Source organism: Bemisia tabaci, chromosome 8, assembly GCF_918797505.1.
Source record: "Bemisia tabaci chromosome 8, PGI_BMITA_v3".
Classification (NCBI taxonomy): domain Eukaryota; kingdom Metazoa; phylum Arthropoda; class Insecta; order Hemiptera; family Aleyrodidae; genus Bemisia; species Bemisia tabaci.
In genome coordinates this window covers 1,407,209-1,428,656 of record NC_092800.1, presented here as the reverse complement: position 1 = coordinate 1,428,656, position 21,448 = coordinate 1,407,209, and the positions used below count along the sequence as shown (strand labels likewise).

The following is a 21,448-nucleotide window of genomic DNA, read 5'->3' as shown; positions in this document are numbered from 1 at the left end:
ATTTCGTTTAAATATTAAAGGTAACTGGAGTCAATCGACTCAGATCGAGTCAATCGAGACTTCAACTAAGAGACAGTGCGTAAATTTCAGCCGTTTGGCAAGCTCTGTTATGACTGACAAGTGGATTGCATCTTGCAAAAAGGAACCACTAGCATTGCAATGATGCTAAGATTGTGCAACTTCATCCTATGCAATAAAATTGCGGAAATTGTGAAAAACTATGAAATTTAGATGGTAATTTTTGTCTTAAATTTACAGTTTTTAGCGAGTAAAATAGTAACTATTAAGAGATAATCGGGTTTTCCCTCCAAGACAAAAGAACATTGCAATGATAGTGGTTCCTTTTTGCAAAATGCAATCCAAGTGATCTATGTCCCGAAACCAACCCAACTAATTCAGACATTGCCTCATTTTTACGTAATTTGTATTTTTAAAACAGAACACTAAACAACACTGAAACTTGAGATTCTCTAAGAATATGTTATCGGGTTAGGCGTCGGAAAGGGAATGAACTGACAGTATCCTACGTCGGGAGAGGGATGCCAGCCTCCGAAAAATCTCTGGCTTGACCGAGTCCAGCGATGGTTGGGAGTCGCAGAGCACCCAATTGCGCTGTAAATGCGACTGAACCGAACATACACACATTTTCCATGATTTATGGTGAGTTTCCAGGAAGTTGAGTGTGTTAAGAGTGGTTTAGTTCTCTGTTAAAAAAATTAAGCATTAGAGAAATTGCAGACGCAAAAACGCAACTACACACTGGAAAAAAAACACATTGGATCTAGAGTCCAGACTCTTAAAAACATCGACAAGAAAAAGTACTCTTGATTCAATCAGAATCTAGCTTAAATCAAGAACCAAACCTCTTAATTTAAGCGGATTCCGTTTTGATTCAAGCAAAAATCCGATTGAATCAAGAGTCTTTTTTCTTGTCAATGTTTTCAAGAGTCTGGGCTCTAGATCCAATGTGAGTTTTTTTTTTTTTTTTTTTTTTTTTTTTTCCAGTGCATATTAACGTTGCAAAAAAAGTTAAATTTTTATTTCAACATGGAAATTTTTGAGGGTTATGACTGAAAATTCCACAGATTTTTCCTCGACTAGGTGCAAAAATCGGCAAAATTATAGACGGATAACGCACATGCAGCCATATTTTTGTGAGAAGCTTAATCGCTTTACTCAAGTTTCCGCCTTGAAATGAAGCTACGTTCTTCCGTCTCCCCGACAAACGGGGAATTCGTGAGATTCGCTGCGACCTGGCAGCGCAGCCCGGGAATTGAATCTCGACGTCGCGTCGCTCACTTTCTGATGATGATCGGACAGTCATGAAAACAGACATAAAACAACCCCCGATTGAAAGGGTAAACGAATGAAAAACGAGGAATAAAAAGGGGGAAAAAATATATCGTATCGGAATAAATTATGGAAGCTTCAATCACGCTGTTTTTTTAGTCAAGTTTTTTTTGTTCTTTCTTTTTTCATTCCTTCCGGTTCCCGTTGCCGATTTTACGCTTTTATCAGGGGTCGAGGGTCAACATCATCAGCCCTGGATGGTCATGCTGAGGAAAAACGCCCTATGAACCGTAAAACTTTGCCAAACTGAGCCTGAAGAAATTAAAATTTTTGCTGCAAGAGGGATAAATCGCAAGCAGTTTTATCCTTTGAGAACACTCCAAATAGCCGCTGACAATTTTAAGGCAAAATTGAAATTTGAGTACATTTTGCAAAAAGGAACTTCAATTGCTGAATTAACCCTGAAATAACCTATTTGCATTGAGAAACTAATGTTAAATATGTCGTTCCTGAAATGAGCCATTTATAGTGGTTACTTATTGCAAAATTTGGTCAAATTCAATCCCATACCTACATCGCATCTGCTTCACATTTTACACTTCATTCCTATAGCCAGGAGTTGCAAAAATATTATAAATTGTCCTCTAAGATATCCTTGACCAAACTATGATTGGAAATATGATCTATTAATACACTATAAAAATAAAATGTAACTTTATTTTTGAGGAATACCAGTGATTTTATGTTGTGTAACACTGATTCCAAGTCCACGTGCTGAGTCCACACTATTTTGCGACGAAAGCAAGACAAAAAAACGAAGAATTTCAATTTGTCGCTTCCTGAACGAAGGCATGTAACTCTACTCAAGGTTGCTGAATGGAGCATAACATTTGAATTTTTTGCAAGAATGAACACGTTAATTTGTCAAAACATTGTGTCTAAAATTTGTTTGATTTTTCCATGAGATGAGAAGAAAAATCAGTGAAATTTTCAGTTAAAACTAGCTAGGATTCCTCTTGTAAAACTGTAATTTTGGAGGGGTAGCATTGAAATGTAGCTGCGTTTTTTCGTGAAGGAAACGTCGAATCATCGTAAAAATTTGAGTAAAAATCGACCGAGGGCACCGTGACACAAACTTTTAAGGCCACCTTTTTAGTGTTTTTCTCGTCGAACAAAAAAGCAAAAAAACAGAGTTCAGTGACTCCCTGGTTTCCCCTGACTATTGCAACCCTGTAAAAGCATCGTCAACGCGCAGAACACCCTTAAGAGATTATCCTCGTGCTTGAACCTGATTTTTTCCCTCTTATCTAGTCTCGGGGACTTCGAAACTATCCAACTTCACCCGAAGACTTCCTCATTACAGCCTCAACTTCCCGGCTCCGCGGAGACGCGAAAAAAGGGACGATAAACAGGTTGCGCTGCCGCGATGGCGAAGAGAGCAGTAAGTACAATTCTATATGAGCCATGGTTAGCACATGCTTTTATGCGTCTCAGGGCTCATCCCAGAATGGACTTACTGCTCTCTTCGCTATCGCGACAGTGCGGAGCGCGAGACGCGACTGCCAGGCTGCGACGAGGGAGATCAAGCGTTAAAATTGTCGCTCCTAAGACATAACGACGTAACAGCATTTGAACATGATCCCTATTTCATACACCTCCATGCATTCTGGGGCTCACGCAGTAGCGTGGCGTGCTTTGCGATAAATCGATTGTTATGCCATTTAAACCTATGGTAAAGAATCGATTATCAAGGTGTTCGCTGCGAACACCCTATTTAGCGATCCTTTTCCATAGGTTTCAATGGCAGATCATTCGATATATCGTACGCCACGCCACGCGGCTCACGTGAAGATAGAGATACACCCGCACCTCAGCCTCAGAGGAGCAGCGCACACTGGATCGAGTCGATACAAGAAGTCGGACAAAATCTGGAAATTTTGAAAGCTTATCTGTCATGCCCGGGAAAAACACCGTAATAGCCTTTAGGCGTTGCCAAATTTCCGTTGACAAATCGCTAATTTATAGAAAAATTTCTGAATATTTTTCTGTCGATTTCTCAGATAATTTTGTTTGTAATTTGATCTAAACTGTCTAAAAGTTTCAAGGAAAAACATTCATAACTTTCCTCAAAAGTAAACATTTTACCGGAGGAAATTTGGCAACTCTTGAATGTTCATACAGCGTTCTTCTTTAGCACGGAAGTTGTATGAACCGCGTTTAGCAGAAAGGAACTAAGCTACATCTATTGCCAAAAACTGGGCAATTTAATTTTTTACTAGGGGTCGTTTGTGCGGATTCCTTCGAAATATTTCATAAGCTTGCTTCATACTCTGCAGAAAATTCACTGAAATTTGCACAATCCGTACAATCGTTTTCATGTGAAAAATAAATTGCGCAATTAAATTTGGAAACAGCTGATGTGGCTTGGTTCCTTTCTGCTTGATGCGGTCCACATTTTCGAAAATACGAATCACGAAAGTGTAAAAGTGGTTCTGTTGGTGTTTCGTGAAATTCCCTTTCAAAAACACCCTTTGAAATTAAATTTGTGACGGTATAAACATCAAAATTTGAAATTTTAGAAATATTTGGGTTCTTGTGTTACTTTTGGTAAATATATGAATTGAGACACAAACTAAGACAAATTTTGTATTGATTTTGGTACAGTTTGCGGTGCGAATTAAGCGCAGAGAACAATGAAAAGGCATAGAGGGTGTATTCCTCCGATTGCGATTTTCGTATTCACCACTCGTTTTTCATATAATTTCTTCATGATAACTAGCTGACATTTTCTTTTGAAATTTTCAACCGGAGGCTATGGTTATTTTGCGTTTCACTTCTCGTAGTAACCCAAATTTTGGGTTGAAATGTCTCTCTATGTGTAAAGATGGTTCTATTGGGTTATTCGTGAAATTCCCTTTCAAAAACACCCCTTGAAATTAAATTTGTGACGTAATCAACATCAAAATTTAAAATTTCAGCCAAAAAATGCATGTCCAACCTCTTTTACTACACTGATGAAAATATTTGTGTTCTTGTGTTACTTTTGGTTAATATTTGAAGCGAAACCCAAACCAACACAGATTTTGTATTGCTTTTGGTACATTTTTCTCTCAAAAACACCCCTTGAAATTAAATTTGTGACGGAATCAACATCAAAATTTAAAATTTCAACCGAAAAATTCATGTGCAAACTCTAGTCCTACTTCCTCGCCCTACCGTGCGGCGAAATGTCTCGACTCTCCAGGCGGCGGGACCGGGACGGCCGGATCGTTCCTTGGGGAAAATTGAAGCATAATTATTTCACCACTCTATTCTGTGCCGATAATTCGAGAACCCGGGGGGGGGGGGGGGGGGCGCGAGAGTGTTTTGAAAAAGCGGCGCCACGACGCGCGACGCGGCCCGACGCGCCCGGCTAAATGACGCTTAATGTCGCCGGGAACAATGGAAGTAATCGTCTCATATCTGTGGGAGTCGTGATATTAGAACACCTTCCGAGACTTCCTCATTTTCCTCGAGATTCTCATCTTATTAATGAGCAGTGCCCCCCCCCCCTTCCCTCTCCCTCCCTTCGCTCCAGCCCCCGAGACTCTCTTCGTCTACTGCTCGATAGATCCGAGACAACGCGGTCTCCGTTCAATGCTTGAGGAGGGATAGTTCTATTCCCTTTGATCGGGTTTATTAGATCACTATCGAAACCATTAAAACCTTTTAAATAAATTACGCAACGAACCCAATAAACGAGCTAAGATCCAGTGACAAAGATTGCAGCAAATGACAGGCGAAAAAAGCGTGTTGTACTCATGAAACACCACTTAAATATATTAAATGAGCATTAGCAAAGTAGAGGTATAGAAAAATGTATTTTTGAATGCCCGATGAAAGGGTTGTTATGATATGGATTACATTTTGCAATTAGGAGCCACTATCTTTGGCTCTCCCATAAAACCACATACCTGCATAGGAAAACCAATGGCATGTATATTGATCCTAAAATGGGCCAGAAATAGAGGTTCCTTATTGCAAAATGCAATCCATATAATAGTTAAGGTAGTTCCAATTACTGCTAAGATATGTAAGCTAAGCTCGCTCGTCATCCCACAAGGAGGCACGAAACTCAATTTCAAGGTTACCAAATTTGCTCAAACAATAAATTTATTTTAAAAAATGTATTTGTCAAATTGTTATCCAAGATTTTTCTAATTTTTGCATGAAATCCAGGGAAAAATTTGTGAAATTTTCAGGTGGGCATACCAAAAATTCTTCACGTTAATGTGTTATTTACGAGGGGAGATTTAGCAACGATGAAATAAAATTATGTTTTTCCGTCAGGGAAATTGCACGAGAGAGTCCATCGTCTGAGAGGCATGGAGCTCGAGAGGAAGGCTGCGTAAGTCGCCTGCATCTTCCCGTGTAGGCAAAATCACTTCCGCTGAGTACGAATAGTTATCGCTTGCGCCTTAAGTAAATCCACCTACTGAGGCACCACTAAACAAGGTGCGAATTCAAGTATTTTGATGTAAGTTCCATTGTTCCCTCTTTCAAATGTCATGTAAAAAACGATTGGTGCAACATAAATTTATGACATTAACTCGGAACAAAAATATTAACGCTTTTGATCAGCATCGATCACGTAAAATTTGAATTTCCGCTCAGAAAAAGAGCCATGGATGTGCTTGAATCGAATCGCGTACTACAGCAGTTTTATCAGGCTTGTTAATAGGGAGTGTTTCTTCCCCACTTTTTGTTATCAAAGTTTAAATAAATTGCAATAGCAGAGCCGAAGTGCCGATATTGAGGTTGTCATATTTTCATACTGTGACTGTCACAATAAAAGTCAGTGTGTCCTTTTACGAGTGAAAATTTTGAATTTACGCTTCGAAAGTGAACTTTTGAAGGAAAATGAACGAAAATGCTCAAATATGTACCTTGTCTAGTGGTCTATTCTCTTTGACATTGGCTTTAATGAAGTGCATAATCTTGAATTTATTAACATAATATAATGATTTTTCTTACATAAATTACACAGACAACCCAAAACACAGGCCAAGATCCTTATTTTAATATTTACCGAATTATATTTTTATCATTGCAGGAACACGGTGAATAAGCGCGTGAGGTCAGCGTACGCACGGCATCCCGTTCGAGAAGTAAGGCTGCGCAAATTGCCTTCATCTTACCGTGTAGGCAAAATCACTTCCGCTAGGTACGAATAGTTATCGCCTGCGCCTTGCGTATAAACCTATCTACTTAGTACTACGTTTACGAATCTGATAACTGTATCTAACAGAGGAATACTAACTCATTTACAGTGTAATCAAAGCGCACAACTTTTTCTTCGATTTGAAAACAAAAAAAAGTGTACACAACAATCTTTGCAGAATCATTTTACTTTGAAATTAACAATGTTTTGTTGGAAAAATAAAATTTGTTTGCTATTCTAAGAATTTTTTCTTCAGATAAAGATAGAGATAAACGATTTGTTGAACGCACTGTAATCAAGTTGGCCCCCTTCTGTTGGATGTCATCTGTACGTATAAATCTGTACGGTCAAATAGTAATTTCTAGGTCAAAAATATTTTGATTTTTTTGCTTATTTAATCACACCGACTGTAGATAAAACAGTTGAGTAGGTGGCTTCGATGTTGGAGGGACGTGCTGTTAGGTGGATTGGTCCTAACTTTTGAAAAGGGCGCGCCCCTCCGAAAGAGGGGGTTTGAAGGTAGTAACCCAGCCAATTTGAAAGTACTTTCCTCTAGAATCGTACTTGCAGCATTTTTAGACGCAGTGGCAGGTGTGATAATCGAATACCGATAATATCCACTATGAAACTACTTTAATTATAATTTCAATTAACAGCCCTCAGTTTCCTGGTAATAATGAAATTTGCGAATAGAAATTTTGCGACGTTTAAGTCCAGGTACGTTCTTCTGTCAAGGAAACGACGATAGATACATAACTTTCAGCCAACTGATTATTGAAATTGATAGACAAAACAATAAACAAAGAAAACGAAGAGAAAATGGAGTGATCTTATTGGTGGAAACGAGTGATTGCACTGGACAAAGGAGACAAGTAACAGACCAACTAACGGTAACCCTCTAGAGAATCGTAAACTAAGACCATCATTTTCCTCCTTAGTCTTAAAGAACCACCCGTTTCAACCAATAGGACCCCTCCAGGTTCCCTTTGCCTTCTTTGTCTATACCTTTGTCTATACCTTAGTCTATAAATTTCAATAATCAGCCTGCTGCACTTCACGATACACTGAAAAAAGTATGGTAACATCTACTATAAGTCTACTTGAGTTTTTTTACACAGTGATCCTATATAGCGAAATTTGCCATAATTATAGTAGTGTCCACCAAGGTTCTGGTGATACTTACCGAAATATGGTAAATTCTACCGTAAAGTATGTTGTTTATTACCGTCATCGGATCACTGTGTCAGAGCATAGTAAAATTTACCATCTTTATCAGTGTGCGGAAGTTTAAATTCCGGGAGGAATACGCTCAGGCATCTGATTACTGGATTTAATGTGTTTTCTAGGCATATCGACAAAATTACCTGTTTTCTGCGCGAAGTTAGTCCGGCGGTCAATCGAGCAGCACAATCACGAACGCAAGTCACGGACAACGAAATGGGAACCGAAAAACCCGCTTCTTGAAAGAACCCCGTCCGCAACGAAGTTCACAGCTAATAGTTGGGTGGCCTTATCACAGTTATGGATCTTGTTATTTCCGTTGATATTCGTGCCGCGCACTATGTATTGAAGCTGGTCACCAGGGAAGAATCACAGAACATGCCACCGATTCACACAGCCCAGTTCCCACAACCCGAAAGCAGGGATATGTATTTTGCACTTTGGTAGAAAAGAATTCTGACTCCTCAGGAAATCCAAAGGCTCAAAATAGAAACTTTAAAATCGGCGAGATTTACACTGATCGAACGACGCGAGATATCTCCGTTTCTTTAGAGTTTACAAATTTAGAGGTAGTAAATGAAAAAAGTAAATAACATTTGAAAATTTACCGGTTTAAAAGTGATTATTTCGAATAATGTTTACTGCTTAGAGAGGTTGTCAGCGATGAAACAAATTTAGCCAAAACACGATATTGTTGAAATTAAAAAACTACGAGCTGAATGTGTGAGGGGCTGAAAATTTTTTGTCTCAGAAGTTGTGTGGAGACTGAAAATTGGCACTAAACTTCTAATTGTTAATTGAAATTTAAATCCAAAGGAATGCACAGGGATGACGATATTTGAGCAAATTTTGTGCACAGAGATTCAGAAAATTATCGAGTCAAATTCTCTGGGTAGTTTCCTTTCTTGGCGCTGATGACTTTTGGCAAAATATGTATATTTTGAAAATATCTACTAACACGATTAACGATAATGAAATGTAGAGTGAGGTAAATACTTTTGTGCGTAAAATCAATTTTTTTTTCGATGAATCAAGTTCCCGTATTGCTCAAATGACCAGAGGTTCTCGTTATTTTGAGTGGAAATTCTTCCAAACGTATAGAGAGCAACACCACTTGGGAGAATTAGAAAAAAATTATCCGAAGGAAATTTTAAAACTGCGGTACAAAAAGCGCAGATAGTGCAAGGTTGACCACGTTCAAAATTGGTTGGTGACACTTCAAAGAAGAATTAAAAAAAAAATAAGTCTTTCTTTGATCCGGAAGTAATATTACACACTTAGGAAGAATTTGACTGAATTTCACACAGATTGTGGCCGAGAAATATACGCCAGAAATGGGTGCATCCGCCAAGGATATTTTTCACAATACAAAATTATCCAAAAAAAACCATGATAGTCGAAATTTTTATTTTCCAAAAATCATAACCGAGCTTTCAGTTCACACAACCTCTTCCCGATCAAGAACTAACACAAAAAGACGGGCAAAAATTCGATTTTTTCCCCGACCTAGATTCAAATCGCAGGATCAACGGATCCCCGAAGCGAACGAGCGAAAGTTCAAACTTTTCAAAAACCAAAAAATTCAAAAATCGAGCACACAACTTTAAAAAACCCCGACCGGAAATCAACACACAGACTTCAATAATTCATCCATTGGTCATCCTTCCCGCACAGAATGAAAATCACGAACTTTCGGGTAAAAGCTGAGAAGGCGAAAGTTCCGGTCGCGTATCGCTCATGGCGCACATTCCGAAAGTGGATCTGCAACTTTCGCGAGTTGCGCGAGAGGAGGGCGCGACGGCGAGCTCTGGAGCGTGGGTCGGCCGCGGCGCGAGGGTTGAGACTGGCGAGCTTTGAGCTTTGGGGCGCGAGCTTTCCGCGGCGCTGCTGGGCGGAGCAGGCGTGCAACGGAGCTGGCGAGCGGGCCGGCGCGGGATACGGCCGCGTCCACGTCCACCCGACGTCCCGACGCGACGTCCGTGTCCGTATCATTGCTCTGTAGAAATTTGTAATCATATTCCGTCCGTGCGTGTAGTCATTACCCCTCCGGCCAGACGCGTTGCCACGCTGGGGGTCCTATTCATAGGACTGTACTCGTGGTCGTTCTTTAGGAGGCCCCATATCGACGGTGAAACTACCAAACCACGTATCTCGGTTGCGGTGTTTAAAAATCTACGCTCGCATTTTATTTTTTTAAAGTAGACCAAATCAATATCATTCCTTGAAATTTTCACCGAATTTTCTCCGCACGAAGAGGAAAAATCACAGAAATTTTCAAGACTAGACGTTCAGTAGTTATTCATTTAAAAAATAAAGTATGACAGGAAGTCTGCGACGTCGCAAACCGAGATACGTGGTTTGGTAGTTTCACCGTCGATATGGTTTATACTGTAATTGAGGCACTGGATGCGAAAAGAGCACATCTCGATTGCGATGTTTCAGAATATCCGTTGCTAATGGAGATGTTGCATATCGACGGTGAAACTACCAAACCACGTATCTCGGTTTGCGACGTCGCAGACTTCCTGTCATACTTTATTTTTTAAATGAAAAACTATTTAACGTCCAGTCTTGAAAATGTCTGTGATTTTTCCTCTTCGCGCGGAGAAAATTCTGTGAAAATTTCAAGGAATGATATTGATTTGGTCTACTTCCAAAAAATAAAATGTGAGCGTAGATTTTTAAACACCGCAAACGAGATACGTGGTTTGGTAGTTTCACCGTCGATATGTGAGGAATTTGCGATTTGACTGCTGATTCTTACGTAAAAGTTCGCGAGAAACACGGTGGTGCCACTGGTGTTCTCTAAAATCAACTCTCAAGCTCAAAAAAGCTCTCAAGTCGAGACCAAAATGGAGGGAATATCCCACGCTATCCTGAGAGTCCACCTCTACATCACGACAAACTCTCCATACAAAAATAGGGAGCGAAAACATCGACAGGGGTGCCACTTTATTTGGGGACTCCAAAACTGAAAACACGGCAACCCTGCTAATGTATTTGCTCCCTATCCTTGCATGGAGAGTTTGTTTTGATGTAGAGGTGGACTCTCAGGGTAGGGTGGGATATCCCCTCCATTTTGGCCTCACTTTGAGAGCTTTTTTTAAGCTTGAGAGTTGATTTCAGAGAAAACCAGTGGCTCCATCGTGTTTCTCGCGAACTTTTACGTAAAAATCAATAGCCAAATCGCAAATTCCTCACACATGCAACATCTCCATTAATCCCTTGGAGGAGAATTTAATGAGTGATTTTTCCAGAATTTTTTCCAAAGAGAATCGTAGAATCATAAGGAATATTCAGTAAAATTTTTAGTGAAATAGATGCATTCACTTTTTTTTACAATGAATGAAATATTAGAGGAGACCCTGAAACACTGGAACCGAGAAGTGCCCTTTTCGCATCTAGTGCCTCAATTAAGTGATATGTTGAAAGAGATCCTTTAGACAGAATTATAGAAAGTTCAGCGATCAGCGAAAGCTCAAGTTCAGAGATGAGCATGGTGAAGTCCAAGATCTCACTGAAAAAAAAAAGATTGGTAGAATTTACTATTTCTTCACGCTGCATTCAGAGTTAATTCTGCCAGAAGAAAGGTATACGTTACTATATACTGGTAGAGGTAACCACCATGGCAGAAGTCCTCTGGCAGAATACAGCGTGAGGGAATGGTAAATTCTACCAACCTTTTTTTTCAGTGCTTGGACGTGATGCTGCATAATCATTTTACCTGGTGTCAAGTAAAATTGAGGGGTTTGGAGGAGGGGTTGCGCATAAGTGCAGTTTTTGAAGAAAATGAAATATGAATGCTTTCAAGTAAACTTTCAATTAGCCGTGATGCATATTCTATGATAAATTCACTCCCAAACTCAAATTTTATTTATTTATTTATTTATTTATTATAACTTTCGTACATGAGAGCCCCATTATTAGGGCTATGGCACAGGTCAAAAAACACTATACAATAATTAAAAATATAAATTACAACTGTTACATTAGTAGAACGTTACTCATTGGCTGAATTTAGAAATTCATTCAAATTATAAAATGCCTTTCTTAAAAGTAGATCTCGAAGTAGATTGAAAAATTTCTGTACATCACCGTCGCGGAGTTGTTTTTTGATGTAGCATTTTATTTTTAAGCATCAAAAAGTCTGTTATAACTTTCTTTCCGCCATAACGATCCATGCGATTGCGACACTTCAAAGAAGTATTTTTCGAAATAGCAAAAACTGCACTTATGAGCCTTCGTCTTCCGAGCCCTTTAATTCAACGATAAAACTTTACAAACCGAGGGCTGAGAGACAGTACCGCCTATCTGACAATTTTGGCAAAATGAGTTAGCGACTTTGCCGCATTCTTCAGTCTTAATACGCTAGCTGATAATTTTGGTTTTTTCCGATCCCGTAAGGATGCTTTGAAAAGACGTTGAAATGTATGGAAGAAATTGCAAATCTAATCTCAAAATTATAAAAATGGCGAAGTTTCTTCTTCGACCTGCAATGTCGTCAGTTAGCATATAGGCGGTATTGTTTCTTAGTCATCGAAATAGGACCTTTGCATGGGATTACTGCCATTTGCTTCTACAAAAAATTGACATTAAGGTAGGAAAAAATGGTATGGTTTTGACAAATATTAAGGTAAGAAAAAGCCCAGCTTAAAATTTACAATACTGCCAATTTTTTTCCTATGTGCGTTCTTTCTAATTAGTTGGGGATGAAAATTGTTGTAATCTCTTGCAAGGGTCTTCTTCAAAAATCATACTATTTAATTATTCTTTGCGGTCGTTATAAGATTGTCGATTTTATGGTGAGATGTTACAAATCTCCTTCAACAAGAGCCATATTCACAGTCGGACTTCATTCCGCAATTACGAATTTCAATTTCTGGCTCAGTTTATGAACAGCGTATGCACCAAGAGTTTCCTTATGCACATACATTTTTTTACGGATGAGCCAGAAATTGTAGTTCCTACTTTCAAAATGAAGCCCAATTTTTCCTCAAACAGCCCCTTTACTTGGGAGGACCCATTGTGGTTCACATTGTAATCAAGGGAGGCAACATTTCTGCCGGAGCGGAAATTTATGACATCGGAAGTGCACCTAAAAACCTGCCTCTTTTTTGTAAAATTTAATGCATATCGACGGTGAAACTACCAAACCACGTATCTCGGTTTGCGACGTCGCAGACTTCCTGTCATACTTTATTTTTTAAATGAAAAACTACTTAACATCCAGTCTTGAAAATTTCTGTGATTTTTTCTCTTTGTGCGGAAAAAATTCCGTGAAAATTTCAAGAAATAATATTGATTTGGTCTACTTCAAAAAAAATAAAATGTGAGCGTAGATTTTTAAACACCGCAAACGAGATACGTGGTTTGGTAATTTCACCGTCGATATGTAAAAGAATAAAATTGTTAAACAAATGTCTACCAAAGAAACAAACCCATGTTGATCATAGTCATATGTGTACGATAAAAAGATCTGAGAAAAATCCCATGGCTCTACGGAGATGCCTCTACGACCGAATTCAAATTGACAATTCAACCACATTTCGCAATTCAGAACTACAATTTCATGGCTAATCCATAAAAACATCCATGTGCACATGGAAACTAATAATGCATGCGTTGTTTCTAAACTGAGTCAGAATTTGTAGTTCCCAATTGCAAAATATAGTCCAATTAGACTTGATTCTGCAATTGGGAACCATTTTTAGGTCATTCAAAAATAACGTATGTACATACTGTAAACATAGTGTTTTTGTTACACTAAATAATTAGTTTAACTAACAATTGTTTTAAAATTTTCAATTATCTTAATAGCTTCAGTATCACGCTTTATAAATTTAAGCTATTAAAACAAATAAAAATAATTATAAAAATAGATATGATTAAAATCGTAGTTTTCAGATGAATTTGGTTTGTGAACATACTGTTCACTTTTACAGATAGTTGCTTTTACGGATGAGTTAGAGATAGTAGTTCTAGATTCGAAAATGTAATCAAATTTTCGTTGCTAGAAATTGACCTCAGAAACCCTTCGAGATTCGGTGAAGCGGAATTTTTTACCGGAGTAAATTGCTAAGATTAGCAGGACGAGATGATCGCAAATGACATATTTTCAATTTCACCAAACCGTTCAACACGTGGCTCATCAATTATTGATAGGGGAAAAATCGAGTCCGGGGGCGGAAACCCTTCGGATAATGTCCCAACACCCCCCCCCCTCCCCTGAATTCACCCCGATCGCTATCATTGGTTCACCGGGGTATCGCTATCGTCGCGTACAATTCCCGTGCCAAAAATTGAAATCGCGAAACTCGTGCTGCCTCCATAAAACCTGCCTTGGAATCACTTAAGCATCTGAGCGGATTTGTCGATAGATGCGTGGCGTGCTTTGCGATCTATCGATATTTCCCCTATTTGAAGCTGTAGTAAATAATCGATTATAAAGGTGTTCGCTGCGAACACCATGATTATCGATTCTTTTCCATAGGTTTAAATGGCAGATCAATCGATAAATCGTAAAGCACGCCACGCCCCTCCTTTTTGACTCACACATATTTGTCTTTTGGTTTACAGAGACAGTTGTTCTGACACTGTTTAAAAAACACTTGCTGACATAAAACAATTCACACAGTGGGTTGCTGTTAGTTAATCTTTGTCTACCATGTTTTTCCCTGTGCATTTGTGCGACCACCCGCTTTTATTAATAAGACCTGTCCATTTCCCCTTCTTATTCTTTGTCTTTTGCTTTGTCTATTAGCACACTATAATCAGCCCGCTGGGCTATTTACCACTCTATCGAAGGCGAATACACCCACTGCGACTCACTTACCGTCATAAGTCGTTTCAAACCAACGACTAGAAGGTCATTGATCCACTTTTAGTCATTTGAAGGCATGTATCGGGAGGTCAGTGACCCTTGAATTCGGCCGACGTAATGACACACCGATCATTCGAACCAAAGATGGAAAGGTCATTGTTAGAATAACCCACTGACCGAGTTTTACATTCATAGCAAGACAGGTCATTAACCTTCAATGCCTGATTCACCGAAACAGGATGCAAAACGATGGACGTTGTATATAGCGCCTTAATGCAACTATTCGTGTTCCGGAGTTGTCCGCGTTGCATACGTTAATATTGAAGGCGTTTCGGCTTCCCTCTCGCGCAGAATTGTTGTATGCGTAGAGGGGAGCGCTATTTTACAGTTTCATCCACGAGAAAAATGTGTGCTTCTTTTCGGAATGGTTTTGTCTTTAAATGCCATCATCGATGGTCGATGATGATTTCCGAAAATATGTGACAGTAAATTTTGCACACAAGTGCTCTGTTTTCACGACCGGAATCAGTGGCGAGACAATAATGAACGTTCGTCAGGGTTGCGATTTTTCATGAAATCCCATGTAAAATATTCCATGATATTTGAGAAAAATATGAAAAATACTGCAAAGAATTTTCGAAATTAAATTCATAATTGAAAAAAAGGCAACTTGTTTTTGCTTTCAGGTGTATTCAGTGCGTGTTGCAAACCAAGCCCCTGAAAATATTTTTCATATCATTAATATAAACTTCGAAGGATTCAGACTTTCAGCGATTCTACCTTTTTCTATTTCTCTCGAGAGGTTGCCAGATTGTGCGATAAATGTGAATATTTTACATGGATTTGAATTGGGAAAAGTGCTAAAAAAGCAACTTATTTGGCAACAATAGAGTCCGGGAGGGACGGTCGCGTGGGGATTCGGCCGGTTTCCGATTTATTATCCAGAGTGTGGAAAGTTTGGCAACAATGTACTAATGCGAAGCAGAGGAATACTCTTATCATGTTGGTGACATCTCGAGATTCAAATCATGCTTATCGGGGTCGTGAACTGACAGTCGGACGGATCAAATTTTTTAATTTGTGACGACGGTCAAAAAGACCGAATTTTAGTGTTTGGATGGACAAAATTAATCCAAGAAGTACTATCTGTTAAACAAGACTTTTTTATTGACGGGACATTTTCTGCATGTCCAAAACAATTTGCTCAACTGTATACAATTCATGCAAAGTACAGAGGCACCCACCATTCTGTTTGCTGCATTCCTATTTTTTACGCTTTACTTCCGAACAAGCAGAAACGTACTTATCAACGCTTATTTCATTTGTTAAACGAAAAATTTCCAACGTGGAAGCCAGAAAGTTTCTGTTTAGATTTTGAGATTGCTGTCATATCCGTTTTGTCAAATTTATATCCTAACGCGAAATTGCACGGGTGTAACTTTCATTTTAACCAGTCAATTTGGAGGAAAGTTCAGGAATGGGGTCTCAGCGTTGAGTATAAAGTAAGTACACTACGTTAAATAGCTCATTTCTTGTATACCACGTTTTATTCATGTTTGTTCTGTGCATTGTTGCCAAACTTTCCATACTCTGAATAATAAATCAGAAACCGGCCGAATCCCCACAAAAAATCCGACCGGCCGAATTCCCACCTAATCTTCATCGGGGTCACCACTTCCTAGAGCTCCATAGAGTCCCTTTATACTGAGAGTCAAGACGACACCCCTCATGGAGGCACAAACGGGAATAAAGATTACACAAATTGAACTTTTTCGTAATCTTTGATCATTCTTTGATCGGCTCATTCTTAAATTCCTTTCTCCGTTCTTTCTCTCATTCCGTTTGTTCCTTATCGAACCCGAAATTCCTCGGTCCATTCCAGATTATAATATTTGCAATTGGTGAAAATGTAATCTTTATTCCCGTTTGTGACACTGTGAAGGCCTAAAATCCGGTTAACCAATCAGAAATGGATTCGCATTGTCTTGACTCTCAGTATAAAGGGACTCTAGAGCTCCACATTTGGTCATTGGCCGTGGAGTATCAAAAATTTTGCCAACTCTCTGGAATCGCCCCTGAATACATTTTTCCGACGGCAAATGACGTGGGATCACGATGCGCACATTCAAAACGAAAAAACGTGACTCAGAAACTGAAAACGACGCAGTTCACGAGGCGCAACTTTTCCGTCAATTTAAAACGCACAGCTTTCGCGCCGAATGTGTCATCCCGGAACAATCAGAAGCGAGCGCGAGATTCTACGACTTCCATCAAGCGTCTTCCTATTTTTTTTTTTGTACATGAGAACAATAGGAATGTCGAAACTATACCTTCAGAATCAAAGAATTGAATCTCACACACGTTATCTGTAATGAAAAAGCAACGATTTCATATCGAAATACGGTTCATTTTAGCAAACATCAGCGACCCATTACGGCAAGAATAAATGACTCGACGATTGAGTTTCAGATTTTTTGACAGACAGCACTCGATACGTGGGGATATTAATAATTTCGGTAAAAAATTCAAGAATAATAAAATTCACATACCTTGCGAGGGGGTTGCAGCTCACAGCTCAGGTTTCTGGAACAGTAAAAAAATAAAATCGTCATTCATGGAATGATAAAGAAAATGTAGAGGAAGGCTGAAAGAGGCATCTGAAGGCAAGTAGTCGATATTACTATCTTACATTGACATTTTAGGATTTTTTCTGATTTTTTAACGATTAATTATTCCTGATAGGTTATTTCTTCTTCATGCTCATGGTATAAATGTTTGCTGAGCATGTTTCAGTGGAAATCAATCGTTTGTGTAGCACTAATGTGGGTTGGTTGCTTTCTGCTTAACTCAGTCCATATCATACTATTTCTTTCTCATTTTTTGTAAACTGAACAATGCGCCTTCTGCTGCGTCTGCAGCAGCTGTTGTTACGAATATGATGTGCGTGTTGATTTCGACGCATTACATACGTGATTCTCTGAAGGCGTTTTGTGTGCGAAAGCAATTCGCCTTCAGCTGCGTCTGCAGCAATTGTTGTTACCGATGTGTTGTGCGTGCTGATTTCGACGCATTACATACTTGATTCTCTGAAGGCGTCTTATGTGCGCGAGTGGCGCACCCTATTGGAGAACAACAGAAGTGAGATTGAATGAATTGCTAAATTCCTACTTTGTTCGTCCTCCGACGGATTGCGCCACTCGCGCACATAAGACGCCTTCAGAGAATCAAGTATGTAATGCGTCGAAATCAGCACGCACAACACATCGGTAACAACAATTGCTGCAGACGCAGCTGAAGGCGAATTGCTTTCGCACATAAAACGCCCTCAGAGAATCACGTATGTAATGCGTCGAAATCAACACGCACATCATATTCGTAACAACAACTGCTGCAGACGCAGCAGAAGGCGCATTGTTTCAGTTTACAAAAAAGGAGAAAGAAATAGTATGATATGGACTGAGTCAAGCAGAAGGGAACCAACCCACATTTTGGAAAAAATTGAGTTATGAGAGGTTTTGAACTCAACCGCCAAACTTTAAACCTCTTTTTCTCGGTTCGATCCCGATGTGGCTTGGTTCCTTTCTGTTTGACTCCGTCCATATGTCGTCTGCGTGTAACGAGAGGATACGCATTCAATCGACATGAATCAAACGAAAGCTAAAAACGTGAACCGATCAACACCGATTCCATGGACCAATAATTAAAAAAGCGGATCAGAATCAGTTGAAAACTTGCATTTACTATGAACATTTCAAATTAAGATATCTCGAAATTAAGATCAGCCATGATTATGATTTTTTCGCGATTTTGTGTCCACGCGTACCTTAGACTCACCCCCTGCAAACCGTTTTTGGGTACATTTCTGTGCTTTTTGCCTCAAGACCACTGTGCACAATCAGTCACATTGTCAACGTCGCTCCTCTTAACGTAAAAGCGTACCTCGATGGGTCACTGAGCCAGGAACGAATTTGACTTGCGAATAAATGATTCTGGAGGTAAATAATCGGTAAAACACGATGCTCACATTAAAAATGCGAAAAAGAAACTCAGAAACCGAGATATACGCAGTTCCAAAAGCGCAATACTCTTCCGTAGATCCCGGTTTCGCCCCGAACCGAATGATCATCCGGCACCAATCAGAAGCGAGCACGGGTTTCTACGACTTCCGTCAAATGTTTTTCGACTTTTCGTATATGAAAACGATTGGAAAGTCGAAAACTATGTCTCTGAAATCAAAGAATGGAATGTCATTCGTGTAATTTGTACTTAACAAGCAATAGTTCCACATTGCAATACGTTGTGCTTTGACAAGCAATTAAGGAGCCAAAGCCGGGGGCTGCGCACCTGGCACCTGGAAATGTGACCGACCGGAAACCACCATCAACGGGATTCTTTATCCACCCGAAATTTTACTTGACCGGAAATGTGCCCGAATCGAAAACTCGACTCAACTGGAAATCGACCCGACCGGAAATGTGTTCCATCCTAAAATGTGGTTGTTCTCGGATGGAGAAAAACCAATTTCAATACCAGAATGTCATTGATTTTCCTAAAAAATCGCAAAAATTCGATATAAGTGATTGATATATCGACTCGTTAACGTTAAAAATCGATTCTACAAGAAAAAATACGTAGGTGTCGGTGAACTGCAGTCATATTAGGTGCATTTAGTCATCCATAAATCAAAAATGAACAATTTCAATTTCACAAAATCGTCGATTTTCCGTAAAAATCTTAAAAAATCGATACAACCGGTCGATATATGGACTCGTCAACATTAGAACTCGATTTCGCGTGTATACATACGTAGGAACCGGCGTGTATAACATGTGTAAACAACGATGACATCCCCGTAGACACATCAATTCAACAAGAAAATAGCGAAAAATATGGCCGGAGTTTGACCCGTTTGCCCCCCCCCCCCCCCCATAACTCGAAAACGGTTCCTATACTCATCTTGAAATTCTTTCCTGATTTTTCTGTAATTATTAGAAGCTTCCACTTAAGCCTTGGTTCGATGGTCGAATCGAATACCGAATAAGGGGCGAAAGTCAGCCCTTATTTTGGGAGGCTCTTTTCAGACGATTTACTTTATATTGCAAGGAAAATTCTCTGAAAAATTGGAGGAAAAATATTTACGAATGTCCCCAAGAAATTAAGAATTTATCAAAGGAAATTTGGCAACGGCTGAGAGATCATACTGCGTTTTCACTTAGAACAGTAGTGCAGGGGCTCAATGGATGTTTTCCAAGAAAGTGAAAATTTAAACACAAGAATGAAAAGACTAAGAGATACGTACCAGGAAAGTGTCATTCAACTGCCCGACGCCAAGCTGAAAGCACTCGCAACACAAACACTGAGACCGCACTGCGCACTAAAACACTAAAAGAATAGCCATGGGCAGCTTATAGTTGGATAGGGACTAATAATTTGTAAAAACTATACGTTCACCATGAAATGGATTATTTATATTGGAACGTGCTTAGCTTGCTTAAATTCTGCCCAAATAAGGTGTTTACAAGTTACAACATCATTTGTAGCGATAAAATGCAAACAAGATCAAGAAAAATTATGAAAGTAAAACTAAACACAAAATTGATAACCAAAGGTTATCTTGAAACAAAAAGCACAACCGGGAACCATTTTTCTTCTGGCTATTCAAGAAACAAAAAAAAGACATCATAAAACCATAATAGCGTGACTCCTTCAATCGTAATAACGTCTAATTTTGTAGAAAATGCAATAATTTTTCAGTTATCAGTTTTGTTCCAATTGATTTGGTTGCTTAGAATCTTAAGAAAAAACATACTTGCATTGATTTTGTGAACCTGATGTAACATAACTTAATATATGAACTTGAAACTACGAATATAATTGTGAGTTGCATCAATTCTAATTATTATTCATCGTTATTGGCTTGAGAACATTCTGTAGAAAGTGATGTTTTCCTATAACGACGAACTCGAGTTCGTCATACATGGGTCCAAGACCTTTTAGGGTTTTTGAACATGAGATTCTCTGACTTTTCCATGCCTTTTCGATGAGATTTTGGCACAACTTCTCATGAATACACTTTAAACAAACAAAAAAATAGGCCGAGGCCTCTTCAGGCTGGAAAAATGTAAAATTAGAGAACACCAGGACAGAAGTTTCGATATAAGTCTACACAGTGTTCGAGTTCGTTGGTAGGAAAAAAATGAGTACACAACGTTTCGACTGGAAGACAGAATTTCAAGGTTCTGTAGTAGAAATCCCATTTTCCAGGTTTTCAAGACTTTCTCAAGAACGGTTTACCCTAGATGCACATCATAACAGGGCTGCCGACACTCTTATTCACGATTCGTGAATTTTTTACTCTCATCTTTCTAAATTTTACTCATACACTAGAATAAAAGTCTCTTGGATTTTGAGTCCAGCCTCTTTAATAATTTCACAAATAAAAGTAATCTTGAATCAAGTGGATTTTTGCTTGAACCAAAAGGCAAGCCTCTTAATTTAAGATGATTTCCTTTTGATTAAAGCAGAAATCCGATTGAATCAAGAGTATTTTTTCCCGTCAATTTTTTTAAGAGTCTCGACTCTGGATCCAAGAGTTTTTTTTTCCAGTATATGCTCCCCAATGTTCTCATTTTTTCTCACTATTACTCAACCGTGCTCGATTTTACTTACTCTGTAGGTACTTGGTACTACCGTCCTCAATTTCACTAACTCAGTACTCGTCGTTTCTAGATTTTATCACCAGTTACTCTCCGTTTATTGCTTTTACTCACTCTTTACTCATCAATCTCAGTTGTATATACTCACTCTTAACTCATCGTTCTCAATTTTATTCACTCTTTACTCACCGTCTTCGATTTCACTAACTCAATACTCATCGTTTCTCAATTTTACTCACCAGTTACTCTCCGTTAATTGCT

The 21,448-nt window shown here is 39.0% G+C and overlaps 1 protein-coding gene across 3 annotated transcripts in view; it reads right to left on the bottom strand.

The window, feature by feature from the left end:
• LOC109030447 (limbic system-associated membrane protein) overlaps positions 1-17,099 on the bottom strand; it is a 688,975-nt gene extending 671,876 nt beyond the window's left edge. For 2 of the 3 annotated variants that reach the window (XM_072303109.1, XM_072303108.1), the window contains exon 1: positions 7,855-9,637. The gene's annotated coding sequence lies outside the window, so the exon portion shown is untranslated. Of the gene's footprint in view, positions 1-7,854; positions 9,638-17,080 lie in introns of those variants that run through there. The other variant, XM_072303110.1, reaches the window with a different exon arrangement.
• Between the last annotated feature and the right edge of the window lie 4,349 nt (positions 17,100-21,448).